Source organism: Physeter macrocephalus, chromosome 21 (genome assembly GCF_002837175.3).
Source record: "Physeter macrocephalus isolate SW-GA chromosome 21, ASM283717v5, whole genome shotgun sequence".
Taxonomy (NCBI): domain Eukaryota; kingdom Metazoa; phylum Chordata; class Mammalia; order Artiodactyla; family Physeteridae; genus Physeter; species Physeter macrocephalus.
In genome coordinates this window covers 74,890,399-74,897,801 of record NC_041234.1, presented here as the reverse complement: position 1 = coordinate 74,897,801, position 7,403 = coordinate 74,890,399, and positions in this window count along the sequence as shown.

The window sequence follows — 7,403 nt, the reverse complement described above, 5'->3', positions numbered from 1 at the left end:
TCCTGGGCATACATCCAGAGAAAACCATAATTCGAAAAGATACATGCACCCCTGGGACTTCCCTCGTGGTCCAGTGGTTAAGAATCTGCCTTCCAATGCAGGGGATGTGGGTTTCATCCCTGGTCAGGGAACTAAGATCCCACATGCCACGGGGCAACTAAGCCCACATGCCACAACTAGAGAGTCCACACGCTGCAATGAAATATCCCACATGCCACAACGAATATCTCATGTGCCACAGTTAAGACCCAATGCAGCCAAATAATAAAATTTTAAAAATTAAAATAAAAGAAGAGATACATGCACCCCAGTGTTCATTGTAGCACTATTTACAATATCCAGGACGTGGAAGCAACCTAAATATCCATTGACAGAGGAATGGATAAAGAAGATGTAGTACATATATACAATGGAATATTACTCAGCCATAAAACAAATAATGAAATAATGCCATTTGCAGCAACATGGATGGACCTAGAGATTATTAGACTGAGTGAAGTAAGTCAGACACAGAAAGACAAATATCATATGATATCGCTTATATGTGGAATCTAAAGAAAAGTTACAAATGAACTTGTCTACAAAACAGAAATAGAGTTACAGATGTAGAAAACAAACTTATGGTTACCAGGGGGTAAAGGGGGTAGGGATAAATTGGGAAATTGGGATTGACATATACACACTACTATATATAAAATAGATAATAAGGACCTACAGTATAGCACAGGGAACTATACTCAATACTCTTTAATGGTGCATATGGGAAAAGATTCTGAAAAAGAGTGGATATATGTGTATGTATAACAGATTCATTTTGCTGTACACATGAATCCTCTTTTTAATTGAAGTATTGCTGATTTATAATATATTAGTTTCAGCTGTACAACGTAGCAATTTAATATTTTTATAGATTATAATCCATTTAAAGTTATTACAAAATAATGGCTATATTTCCCTGTGCTATACAATATATTCTTGTTGCTTATCTATTTTATACATAGTAGTTTGTATCCCTTAATCCCATACCCCTATCTTGCCCCTCTCCCATTTCCTCTCCCCACTGGTAAACACTAGTTTGTACATTAGTCTGTTTCTTATTTGTTGTATTCACTAGTTTGTTTTATATTTTAGATTTTATATGTGATAACATTCAGTTTTTGTCTTTCTCTGTCTGAATTACTTCATCTAATATGATAATATCTATGTCCATCCATGTTGCTGCAAATGGCATTATTTCATTCTTTTTATGGCTGAGTAATATTCTATTGCATATGTATATTATATATATCACATCTTCTTTATCCATTCATCTGTTGATGGACACTTAGGTTGCTTCCATATCTTGGCTATTGTATATAATGCTTCTATGAACAATGGGGTGCATGTATCTTTTCAAATTAATATTTTTGCTTTCTTTGGATGTATTCTGAGGAGTGGAATTGCTGGATCATATGGTAATTCATTTTTTAGTTTTTTGAGGAACATCCACACTGTTTTCCAGAGTGGCTGCACCAGTTTACATTCCTACCAGCAGTGTAGTAGGGTTCCCTTTTCTCCACATTCTCTAAAACATTTATTATGTGTAGACTTTTTGATGATAGTCATTCTGACAGGTGTGAGGTGATATTTCATGGTGGTTTTGACCTGCATTTCTCTGATGATTAGTGATGGTGAGCATCTTTTCATGTGCCTGTTGCCATTTGTATCTTCTTTGGAAAGCTGTCTGTTCAGGTCTTCTGCCCATTTTTAATTGGGTTTTTTGTTTGTTTGTTTGTTTGATATTGAGCTGTATGAGCTGGTTATATATTTTGGATATTTACCTCTTATTGGTCATATCAATTGCAAATAATTTCTCCCATTCAATAGGTTGCCTTTTCATTTTGTCAATGGTTTCCTTTGTTATCCAAAAGTTTTTAAGTTTAATTAGATCTCATTTGTTTATTTTTGCTTTTATGTTTTTTGCCTTAGGAGACATATTTAAAAAATTATTGGTATGATTTATGTCAAAGAGTGTTCTGCCCATGTTCTCTTCTAGGAGTTTTATGGTTTCAGGTCTTAAATTTAGATATTTAATTCATTTTGAGTCTATTTTTTATAGTATGAATTTATTTATATAGTGTGATAAAATGTTTTAATTTCATTGTTTTACATGTAGCTGTCCAGTTTTCCCAGCACCACTGATTGAAGAGGCTGCTTTTTCTCCATTGTATATTCTTGCCTCCTTTGTCATAGATTATTTGACCATAAGTGTGTGGGTTTATTTCTGAGCTCTATAGTCTGTTCCATTAATCCATGTCTGTTTTTGTGCCAGCACCATGCTGTTTTGATTGCTATTATTTTGTTGTATAGTCTGAAGTCAGGGAGTGTGAAACCTCCAGCTTTGTTCTTTTTTCTCAAGATTGCTTTGGCAATTCAGAGTCCTTTGTGCTTCCATATAAATTTTAGGATTATTTGTTCTAGATCTGTGAAAACACATTTTAGTGAATATTACCTCCAGATGTTCAACCAGGTTCTCACAATGAATATCAAAGAAAAAAATCCCCTCATGCTTCTGGTATGGAGAAGGAAAAAGGAAGCATTTTGAAATATGCCAGAACTTTCTGTTCTTAACAAGGCCTGCCCTCAAAAGAAACTATTTCACCAGAACCTAAAATATTGGGGGTTTTATCAGAGCTTAACCAACCTTGAGGAACAGAAATACTGAAATCTCCAGCCATCCTATCCCACCTAAGAGAGGAAGAGACTGAGAAGTACTTTTGAAGTTCACAATCTAGAGACACAGGCTCACTAAAAGACTGAGACCTAATCATAGGACTATAGAATGTTTCCTCTTTCCTCACACATTACCAAAGTCTTATTTAATGCAGTGCCTTTTATCAACTCCATCATGTCCACCTTTTAATCAAAAATAAAAGGCATACTTAAAAGCAAAAACACAGTTTGAAGAGACAAAGCAAATGTCAGAACCAGACTCAGATATGCCCATGACTTTGGAATTATTAGACAGGGAATTTAAAATAACTATGATTAATATGTTAAACGTGCTAATGGGTAAACAGTACCCAAGAACAGATGGAAAAGATAAGCAGAGAGATGAATATTCTAAGAAAGAACCAAAATGAGATGTGAAAGATCAAAAACACTGTAACAGAAATGAAGAATGCCTGTGGTGGGCCTATTAGTAAACTGAACACAGCCAAGGAAAGAATCTCTGAGCTTGAGGATATCTCAATAGAAACATCTAAAACTGAAAAGTAAACAAAGCTAGGACTCAAGTTTATATGGATAGGCAAAAGACCCAGTACAGCCAACAAAATATTGAAGGAGAAGAGCCAAGGTGGAAGACTATCACTATGTAACTTCAAGACTTACTCAAAGCTAAAGTTATCAAGACAGTGTGGTATGGTCTCATTCAGTCATTCATTCAAAGAATATTTATTTATTCATCTAGATCTATGCAGAGATATGATCTTTACTCTTCATGGAATTATACACTAGTTATAGAAATAGGACATTACCAAACACCATGTTTTAAAACAGTCCGAAATATTTTTAAAGTTCCTTGTTAACTTCATGGCACAGACAGGTCTGAACATAATCCTTGCCCTCAAGAGTTTACAATCCTGTAAGGAGAAAACTAATGAATACATAACTGTAGTACAAGGTCAAGTAGATTAACTTTGGGACGTGGCATAGTAGAAGAGTTAAAAGTATTGGCTCTACATAAGTTTCAGTTTATAACCACAGTTTTGCCACTTCCTGGTGTGCAATGGTGGTCTAGCTACTTATATCCTCTAAGTCTCAGTTTCTCCATCTGTAAAATAAGGATGAAAGAAGTTCTTACCTTATATGATTGTTAAGAGGCTTAAATTAAATAAAGCTTATAAGTACACAGTTTAGTGAATAGCACATAATTTGTACTTGGTGTTGCTATCAAGATATATGGACACAAGTTTATGTTGAGTTCAAAGGATAGAGAGCACACATCTGGTTTTGAAGATGAGGAGAAATCTTTAAAAACAGGTAACACTTACTATGAATCTTCTTAGTTTCACCTGCTTTTGTCTTCTGCTCCTTGAAACTGGTCTCACCAATGGGCTCTGTCTTCAAGTATAGCCCTGTTCTAGAACCTGAGACAATACCAACAGAGGCAGGAAGTATATCAGTAATCTCATCCTCAAAATCTCAATAAAAGTTCTTCTCAGCCTTGGGATCTAGTATCCCAATTATAGCTAACCTCTTCTCCCACTGTTCTTATTTCTTTTGTGAAAATTTGGTCAGGATCTGAGAGTATGTGCAGGCACATTTTAAAAGAACAGGTCATAAAAATTCTCCCACCTTTCTGTAAAAACTGATGTATTGATGGTGTCAAATACCTTAATGTGGAAATGCTAAAAGGTTTAAATAAGAGCAAAGCAGTTGAAAAACATGTTCTTGCTTATATTGTGAAAGCGAACCTGATTTGTTTGTTTTTCATCAGGAGCGAAAAGATAAAACTGCACCAAAGGGCACAGTATCAGTGTAAATTGGACTTTTATAATTTATTTCATTATGTAAATTAAAAACATTATTATTATGAACACCACATTTTCTCACAGTAGAGATGATGGAATTGCCATAAGGGAGATTTTGAATACTGAGAAGGAAGAAACTGAATAATCTATTCCTAAAATGCTAGCAGCATTAGAGAAGGACTTTGAGAAAAAGTAAGCACTGCAAAAACAGATTGTACATCTGTATTGCAATGATAGTAGTGTTGTGGAAGTGGTGAGCTGGAATTGTGTCTTACAGCCTCTGACCCTTCTTCCTGTATTTCATTTAAAAAAATCATAGAGAAGGAAATCAGAACTCCATATTCTCTCATCCTTCTCACAAAACTGGCCCTTTTTATGAGAAAAGATTTGACTTCATGTATGAGGCAGGACTGAAATTTATTTTTGAACTCCCTACCCTTCCTTTCTGCATTGCTCTCTCCCACTTTCAGTAGCTCTACTCTATAACAATATTTAGCAGGTCTTTGCATATCCTGAGTTTACAATTAAGAGGAAAACAGATCTGCTATCTCCATAGGTATATCAGAAGCTCCTTGAGAAAAAAGAATATACATACATATATATATATGTTTGTGCATTCTGCACAGTGCCCCTTCCACAGAGCAAATGTTCAACAAATTTCTTTTTATTTCTTCATATCTAATAATAGTTTATACCTGTTGCATATCTACCAAAAGCTTAATGCATGCAAAGCAATATTCTAAATACTTACATTGTTTCATTAATACATCAGCAACTCCATGAAGTAGGTGACTTCATAATTGTAATTCTCATTTGACTTTAAAGAGGCCAAACAGCTAATGAATTTTACAGATAAGATTTAAATCTGCCTGTGCCCTATGAAGTCCCAGCTCTTAGCAACTAAACTCTACTCCCAATGCTCATTTTTAACACTATTACTAGTGAAATCATGTTGTGAAACTGTTTAGCACAGGGGAGGAGCTTCAAGATGGCTGAGAATTAAGATGTGGAGATCACCTTCCTCCCCACAGATACATCAGAAATACATCTAAACGTGGAACAACTCCTACAGAACACCTACTGAACACTGGCAGAAGACCTCAGACCTCCCAAAAGGCAAGAAACTCCCCACGTACCTGGGTAGGGCAAAAGAAAAAAGAAAAAAACAGAGACAAAGAATAAGGATGGGACCTGCACCGGTGGGAGGGAGCTGTGAAGGAGGAAAGGTTTCTACACACTAGGAAGCCCCTTCATGGGCAGAGATTGTGGGTGGCAGCAGAGGGAAGCTTCAGAGCCGCAGAGGAGAGCGCAGTAACAGGGTGCGGAGGGCAAAGCAGAGAGATTCCCGCACAGAGGATCAGTGCCGACCAGCACTCACCAGCCCAAGAGGCTTGTCTGCTCACCCGCCGGGGTGGGCGGGGGCTGGGAGCTGAGGCTCGGGCTTCAGAGGGCGGATCCCAGGGAGAGGACTGGGGTTGGCTGCGTGAACACAGCCTGAAGGGGCTAATGTGCCACAGCTAGCCGGGAGGGAGTCTGGAAAAAAGTCTGGAACTGCCGAAGAGGCAAGAGACTTTTTCTTCCCTCTTTGTTTCCTGGTGCTCTAGGAGAGGGGATTAAGAGTGCTGTTTAAAGGAGCTCCAGAGATGGGTGCAATTGGCGGCTATCAGCGTGGACCTCAGACACGGGCATGAGAGGCTAAGGCTGCTGCTGCCACCACCAAGAAGCCTGTGTGCGAACACAGGTCACTATACACACCTCCCCTCATGGGAGCCTGTGCAACCCGCCACTGCCAGGATCCCGTGAACCAGGAACAACTTCCTCCAAAGAACACACGGCAGCCCTCAGGCTGTTGCAACGTCATGCTGGCCTCTGCAGCCGCAGGCTCGACCTGCATTCCCTATCCCTCCCTCCTCCGGCCTCAGTGAGGCAGAGCCCCCGTTCAGCTGCTCCTTTAACCCTGTCCTGTCTGGGCAGGAACAGACACCCTCAGGCGACGTACATGCAGAAGCCAGAAGCGGGGCCAGATCAAAAGCTGAACATCGGGAGCTGTGCGAACAAAGAAGGGAATGGGAAATTTCTCCAAGCAGCCTCAGGAGCAGCGGATTAAATCTCCACGGTCAACTTGATGTACCCTGCATCTGTGGAATATCTGATAGACAAAGAATCATCCCAAAGTGAGGAGGTGGACTTTGGGAGCAACGATATATATATATATATTTTTTTCCCATTTGCACTTTTTGTGAGTGTGTATGTGTATGCTTCTGTGTGTGATTTTGTCTGTATAGCTTTGCTTTTACCATTTGTGTAGGGTTCTGTCTGTTCATTTTTTGGTTTTTTTTGGTATACATTTTAGCACTTGTTATCATTGGTGGATATGTTTTTTGGTTTTGATGCTCACTCTTTCATTCCTATTTTCTTTCTTTCTTTCTTTCTTTTTTTGTTACTTAAATTATTTTTAATAATTAATAATAATTTTTTATGATTTATTTTAATAACTTTATTTTATTTTACCTTCTTCCTTCCTTTCTTTCTCTTTCTTTTTCTCCCTTTCATTCTGAGCCGTGTGGATGACAGGCTCTTGGTGCTCCAGACTGGCATCAGGGCTGTGCATCTGAAGTGGGAGAGGCAAGTTCAGGACATTGGTCCACAAGAGACCTCCAAGCTCCATGTAATATAAAATGGCAAAAATCTCCCAGAGATCACTATCTCAACGCCAAGACCCAGCTCCACACAATGACCAGCAAGTTAAAGTGCTGGACACCCTATGCCAAACAACTAGCAAGACAGGAACACAACCCCACCCATTAGCAGAGAGGTGGCCTAAAATCATAATAAGGCCACAGACACCCCAAAACACACCACCAGACATGGACCTGCCAACCAGAAGGA